The sequence below is a fragment of the Pinus tabuliformis genome, chromosome 7 (genome assembly GCF_031772625.1).
Source record: "Pinus tabuliformis cultivar Carrire ecotype Pingquan chromosome 7, CPIR1, whole genome shotgun sequence".
In the NCBI taxonomy this organism is placed as follows: Eukaryota; Viridiplantae; Streptophyta; class Pinopsida; order Pinales; family Pinaceae; genus Pinus; species Pinus tabuliformis.
Window position 1 is genome coordinate 1,105,310,758 of NC_142293.1, and position 7,256 is coordinate 1,105,318,013.

Genomic DNA, 7,256 nt, shown 5'->3' on the forward strand with positions numbered 1-7,256 from the left:
TGCTAGGACATGATAGTATACATGCCTGCTTCAGGAGATGGAACACGCAGCCACACAGCTTGAAGATCAGAGAATATCACTCCCCTCAAAGGTTGAGAAATGCACTCAATAGGAAACCTATGTATAAGCAATCAACGCCAAGGTTTAAGGTCAATTGGATAGGCCTAAAACTCAATCCACCACTACTCCTAGGGATTCTAGAAGGGAGAAAGGAAGAAGAGGAAAATAGGCAATGGGAAGAAGTAGAAAGGAAAGCATGATTCTATGAAGAAGAAGAAGAGACCACAGCAGAGGCATGGGATGTCATAGAGGCTACCAAAGCCATGAAGGACATGGACATTGACTAAGTTGCTCAAAGGATGAGCAACACTTTCAATAGGGGGGTGATGATGAGCCTCATCACTGGGTAATTATACGGGCCTTAATTCACCTCCTAGATTAGTCAAACCAACTATTCTCACAACTTATTGCATACTTTTGACATAATTTTTTTATGAGATGAGTTAGAGTTGGATATTTTGCTTTGTGGTCTAATGTGCATTTAATGCAAGATTAAAGGATAAAAGAAAGGAATTTTAGCAAAGACCTTGGTCAAAACTTGAATGGGAAAATGTAGAGGAATTATAGGAGGGAAATCCTCCTCATTTACTACCCCTCCATTCAAATATTCCTCCATCACCTCAGAGTACAAACAACCAAATTATGAGGACTAGAAGGCAGTCGAGCAAGTGGAATTCAAAGCACCAGTTTATCTCGAGTTTGGGAGCTGAGCCTCCCTAATTTTAAGGAATTCATTGGAGACTTCAGACATATAAGTAGAGAGGCCTAAGACCTCAGTAGGATTCGGAATTTTGATTGTAAAACTCTACTTTATTTTCGAGTTCCAAGACTTGTGACAGTTTTTGATGTAATCCATTGTTTTGATAATAAGAATGAGTTTTGTTTTGAGCCAGCACTAAGTTAACTCAGAGGGATGAAGCTCTTGGGTTAGGGCCCAACCCTAGAAACTAAGGCTCCTCTTTATTGTACATGTATGCTAGCGTAGATTCATGGTTTAATCATTCATTTGCTTAAGTAGCTACATTTCCATTACAACAGTGTAGTGCATAGATTCATGGTTTAATCGTTCATTTGCTTAAGTAGCTACATTTCCATTACAACAGTGTAGCGTAGATTGGTTGTGTTTTAGTTTTCTTCCATTTGTGCCTTCTTTCAATTAGCAGGTTAGCCAGGAGTTCTTGCATGAAGTTTGTTGTCTTGATTCAGTACGAGGTTCATTTCATTGTCGTCTTTTTCCATCACTTTTTGCTCATATGCTCATTTCCTTCAGCACGAAATGCTTAAGCGGAAGCTAATAAAACATGTCTTGATTAGATTATACCTGTATATTTCCTTACCGTCTGATCCAAAACAAACCTGACCAATCACCGTCCGATTCATTTCAATGCTTGACTTTATGCGCTCTAGATCTCCACCGTCAATCTATCTAGCTTGATCCAACAGCTATCGTGATTTCTTCCACCTATTTTATGCACTCCAAATCTCCACCATTGATCTATCGCGCCCTCAATCCAACGGCTATCACGTCACCCGATCGCCAACTAGCTCGGTCGATCTCCACCGTTGATTAATCCCACATGATCCAATGGCTATAGCGCAATCTCGCATGAATTCTTGCACGGCCAATATCTGCCTGAGAGCACGCGAGAAAAGTGATTTTCTCATGTATGTGTCACTCACTTAGGCTAATCGCATGAAAATTAGAAACACATCTTACAGCTTTGAGGGCACACGATAAACTACTTACCACCTCTGAAACCCGCTGCATCATTCTGCATGTTTTTTACCTTTCGGTCGCCACGTGACTTGATGTGATCCATCCATCTATTCACTTCATCACCACCATAAGATCTCCGCCATTCATCTCCCTTTAATCTTATTTGTCCATCTATTGACTTAACCTCTCACGATAAGATCTCCGCCACTCATCTTCTATTAATCCTGCTCATCCATCTATTTCCCTAAGTCTCCCGTGATAAGATCTTCGCCATTCATCTTCCGTTAATCCTGTTTGTCCCTCTATTCACTTAATCCCCTGCAATAAGATCTCCGCCATTCATCTCTCATTAGTCCTATTCATCCATCTATTCACGTAATCTATTGCGATAAGATCTCTACCACTCATCTTCCATTTTTACTATTCGCGGATCAATCCAACGGTTCCCATGCACTTCTGCTTCATTATGTCTCCCTTTCACTGATTTCAATTTTCACTTGCTCTTCTGCTTAACTCCTTGCATGCTTGATTTTACCAAAAACTAAAAATGCGAAAATAGATTTTTTTAGTTTCCTTGCTTACAAATTAGCTTGGTTTGATGCTCTTTACTTCTGTAACTTAGATAGCAGCATTAGGTTAGTGTTGATTCAGTAATTCTGCTTAACATAGTTGTTTAAATGGTTAATTAGGATATGGTGTGATTTAGCATTACCTGTTGTTTTCTTCATTACTGCAGTAGAGTAGCTCTCTTAGAATAGATTTTCTCTTCTTCCATCAAATAATTAAGCTTCTTTTGACTCTATAGAAGTCTGGCTTGGAACCCTTGGGGTCTCTCGCGAGGTGAATAGTGACAATAGGCAGGACCTTCACTTTTACTTGTGCATATAGCACTGTCATCTCCAAGTTTGTACAAACCCCGGGTTGATAAGTAAAGCTGGTAGACCAGGAGTTGCAGCATCCTTGTTGCAATACTAGCGCTCATCAGAGACCCCTACATACCCCTATTAAAATCCCTTGGTTTGCACCTGCATTTGATCATGCAAAAGTCCTGAAAAGACATATCTCAGTGGAGGTCCTACCCAAGTGACTCACATTCATGTAGATAGTCATCAAATCCCTCATTTTGACCTATTTTCCTTGATTCCATGTTTGCAGACCATCTAGGAATTTGGGTAAAAAAGGTCTAGGATTTTTTCTACTTGAAGCACCTGAGTTTATTCCCCCTATTTGTTGTCTAAGTTGGTGGGAATTACTACTCTCCCCCTGCTCTCTGTTAGGCCCATTGGACCCACTTTCTCCATGGTTGGTTTCATGTTGTTTATGATTGTTTGTTACTAGTTGTGTGATTAATTGAAGAAAATGTTGTTTTCCCTAAGCAATATCATTCAGTATATGCAAAGTGTTGTCCCCTGGATACTCATGCATGTCCCCCATGTTGTACCCTTCTTATGAATTTGTCTCAGTAGGGAAAGGATCACATCCCCTTCTCCTTTGTCTATGGTAGGTGATATATGTGATTCCTTTAGGAAACATTCAATCCTCCTAATCCATAAGTTTTCATAATCACCAGCTCTGACACCATTGTAGGGTTCCTGGCGACTATGTGATGAAAACTGACAACACTGGTTCTTTTTTTATGAGATCTATTCACTGATATTGTATGGTTTTCCTCATGACCACTATAATGTGCCTATCCAACTGTTGATTGTCATATATATGGGGTTCTTGTAGACTTGTGTTTGGATTTCTTTCTTTGTGTTGTGCTTTCATATTTAAATTTTTTAGCATCCATTTTCCATTTGTATTTATGTGCACAGGAAACTTAGCGTAGACAATGTAAACTAATTAAGAAAATTTATATACGAGACTATTTCACTTTATTGCAATAATTGAAATGAAGGAAACATGCCTAGAGATGATTTCTGGCTAATTAAGTGATTCAGTTAGAAGTGGGCAACATGATAAGAGGATTATTAGTCCTGGATTCACGTGAACACCTTGAGCGCTTGCAAGGGTGGTGTTCATTTGCTATTTTATTTGGATAGTGTGTCCCTACCCACACAATAGAGAAGGTTCAATCAATATGAATAATCTAACATACAGGGAGGTGGCGTCACTTGAATACTATGATTGACCCTACCACAACTACGACTTGCATGTTGAACAAACATGTCTCACGTCCCAAATCTCTTCCTATAATCGTTACAATATTCTTTGATATCCAGCGGATAGGTTTTAGCTTGGTATATGTGTCCAATGTATACACACACCTACAACACAAGCATGATGTCGACATCTCCTTATGATACCCCCTCCTACTCCTTTGGGCAGCACCAATCAATCCATTTGACCCCCCTCTTTGGGTACTTACCTGACCTAATTCCATTCTTAGAGATGGGTATCAAGAAGATGGTTGTTGGAAAAGAAAAATACTTAGCTGAAATCCAAACAGAGTATCTAAAGTGGGGCTCAAGGATTCTTACACCTCACATTACAAAAATTTTCAACAACATCATACAACAGGGGTTCCCCACAGATTGGAAAACTAGTCTGGAAATACCTCTTTTCAAGAGTGGTGACATCAATAATCCCTCCAACTATAGGACCATAATGATAAACCCCTTGTTTGCAAAGTTATTTGGAAGCATTCTAGAAAATAAAATCAGCAAGTGGGCAAAAGAAAGAGATAAGTGTGCTAAAGGATAAGCATGTTTTAGACCTAAACATTCCACAATTGATCATTGTATAACTTTAAGGCACATCATTGAAAAAGTTTGGGAGAAAAAGGAAGAAGTATTTTGTTGCTTTGTTAATTTTAGAAAAGCATTTGACATGGTTCCTAGGGATAAGCTTTGGCACATAACGGAGGAACTTGGGGTTCCTAAGCATTTGAGAGTAGCGGTGCATAGGTTGTATGAAGAGGTGAAAGTTAGATTTAAAACTTCAGAAAGCATTTCTGAAATTTTTAGAAGCGATATCGGGGTCAAGCAAGGTTGCCCATTGTCTCCTACTCTTTTTGGTTTATATATCGACAAGCTTAAGGAGTGGTTAAATTTGCAACGGGGTGATGGTATCTGTTAGGATTCCAAGAAACTCTCCTAGATTGTAGCTCGGAGATGCCTGGTAGCATATAAATTCAACTATTGTTGCAATGGATGAATGGAAGGAATGATGCTTGTCCAAGCCAGATAACCACTTCTACTTTGTTCCACTCCAGACATGCATGAACACCCCCAGACTACAAGGCTTTAGACCACCAACTATTCATAGTTTAGAGATTGGGTGAATATGGAGAATAATGACGACACCAGTGGATGCACAAGACCATGTGATGTTCGGCTGCAACCAGTAAATAAGTCTGCAAATCTAATCTACTAATGCAAAGACAGGATAACAGCTCTCCTGCATTAGATAGAAAGAAACCTATACCACCTATTCAAAGATGCATACAATATTTTAACATAGAGATAGGATGACAACTATCTAATGTTAAACATCAAGAGCTCCAAAACACAGCATATCAGGCACAGCTTAGAATAGAGGAAAATGGAAAGTGAGCAGTTAACAGCGAAAGAATCTTGTATTAGCTGAAAATGAAGACGAGACGTTGCAAGTGCCAAAATATCTACAGTCTCCAAAAGTTGAACCTTACATCCAAATGCCAACCATCAACCCCGATTACATCTTGTTTCTAGGTATTTATAGATTTTCATAACAAGGACACTTGGCCATTCTAGGTATGGAGGGGTCGTAATTGACCACTAACCGCATTTAACTACCTAATGTAGTTTCTGACTGTGTTTGCTTACTACAGTGAATGAATCCGATTTGCTCAGGTGCTCTACTATCATCTTAGGAAGTTGGAGTGCTCGTACCAATGGGGTTCCATAACTAATAAATGCAGTCACAAGGTCGTGCTTGTCCTTTTCCCCTTTGCCATATTGTCTGTTAAACATGGTTGTTGGGGTTTGTCAGTGACTGGTAATGGCAAGCTGGTCATCTTCCTTCTTTGGGCAAGCGGAGTGGTCAGGGGACGTGGACTGCATGGGCGAGTGGACGATTTGGATGAGCAGTGAGAACAGTCATCGGATTGGGGGAATGGATGGCGGAGATGGCTCAGCGAAGGTTATCGGCCATGGTGAGAGCGGGGTCAATTGGGACCATCAGATCTCCGGCAGATAGATTGGACGGTGATCAGACGACAGAGATGCACAAGCGTTAACGAGCAGGGGCAGATTGGTCGGGCAGTTTTGGTATTGATCGCACCGCTTTTGGGCGTAAAGCGGTAAAAGGACAGGGGCGTGCAATGCCACTCAGCGATCGACACGTAGCGGCGGATGAGAGAGAAAAACCGCTCTCATCACGCGCTAACGTTCGATCGAATTGTGGGCGCGATAAGAGCAAAGGCCGTCAGATCTCAGTAGAGATGATCTGACAATGGGGATTTGTGGAGCAGGTGGCCTTTATCGGGCGCGATGAGATTCGTCGGATCGGTGGGAGGAAATCAATGGCGAGGACATGATGAAGGGTTTTAGCAAGCGCGCGAGGGTGTATGGGAGGGTTTTATGAGGGTTTGGGCTTTTGGCACTTAGGGCTAAGGCTAAAGGGGTTAATTTGTCGGGTTTTAGGAGAAAAAGAGAGGAATGGAGGTGGCGGAGAGGAAGCGAGGTGGAAGAAAAAGGAGGAATGACCAATTGTGAGCCTTCTTTTGGACACATATCAACAGACCATGCTTCTCTCTGTCAGTAACAAGTTAGCAGTGCATAGCAGAGCTAACACTGGCTCCTTCTGGGGGTGAGATCCTCCCTGTGAGGTCTCAAGAACCGTAGACCACTGCCTTTATACAAAGACAAGATTAAGAACATTGACTAGTATTCCATTGGGCATGGAGTCTATTTAAGCCTACACTAAAACCTGGTAAAAATAATATATTTACAACATTAAGGTCTGAAAACCTTAAACAACATATACTTTCAAGAATTGCCCATTAACTGGGCCATCAAAAACTGTCTCTCCTTCCATACTCTGCAGCATGAAGGTGTTGTTCCCCTGGATCTAAGTGATAATAAAAGGTCCAGTCCATAGAGCATCGAACTTCCCATGGTTGCCTTTCTTTTCCTTCAGTGAATCCCATTTGAGCACCAAGTCTCCGACCTAAAAATTATCCATTTTTGCCTTTCTATCAAAGGTTTCCTTGATTCTCTTTTGATGTGCTGCAGACTTTTCAATCAGCTGATCTCTGATCTGATGTACTTCTGCCAAGTCAGTAATCCTTTTTGCCATGTCATCTTCCTCATTTTGCTCTTCCTACAAGAACTTTGGCACAGGGAGGGTCAACTGAATTGGGAATACAGCCTCAATGCCATATACCAACTTGAATGGAGAATTACCTATGGATTTCTTGGTGGTCACCCTGTCAGCCCACAATGCATACTTCAACTTGGAATCCCAGTTCCTTTTGTTGTCCTCCAACAGTTTT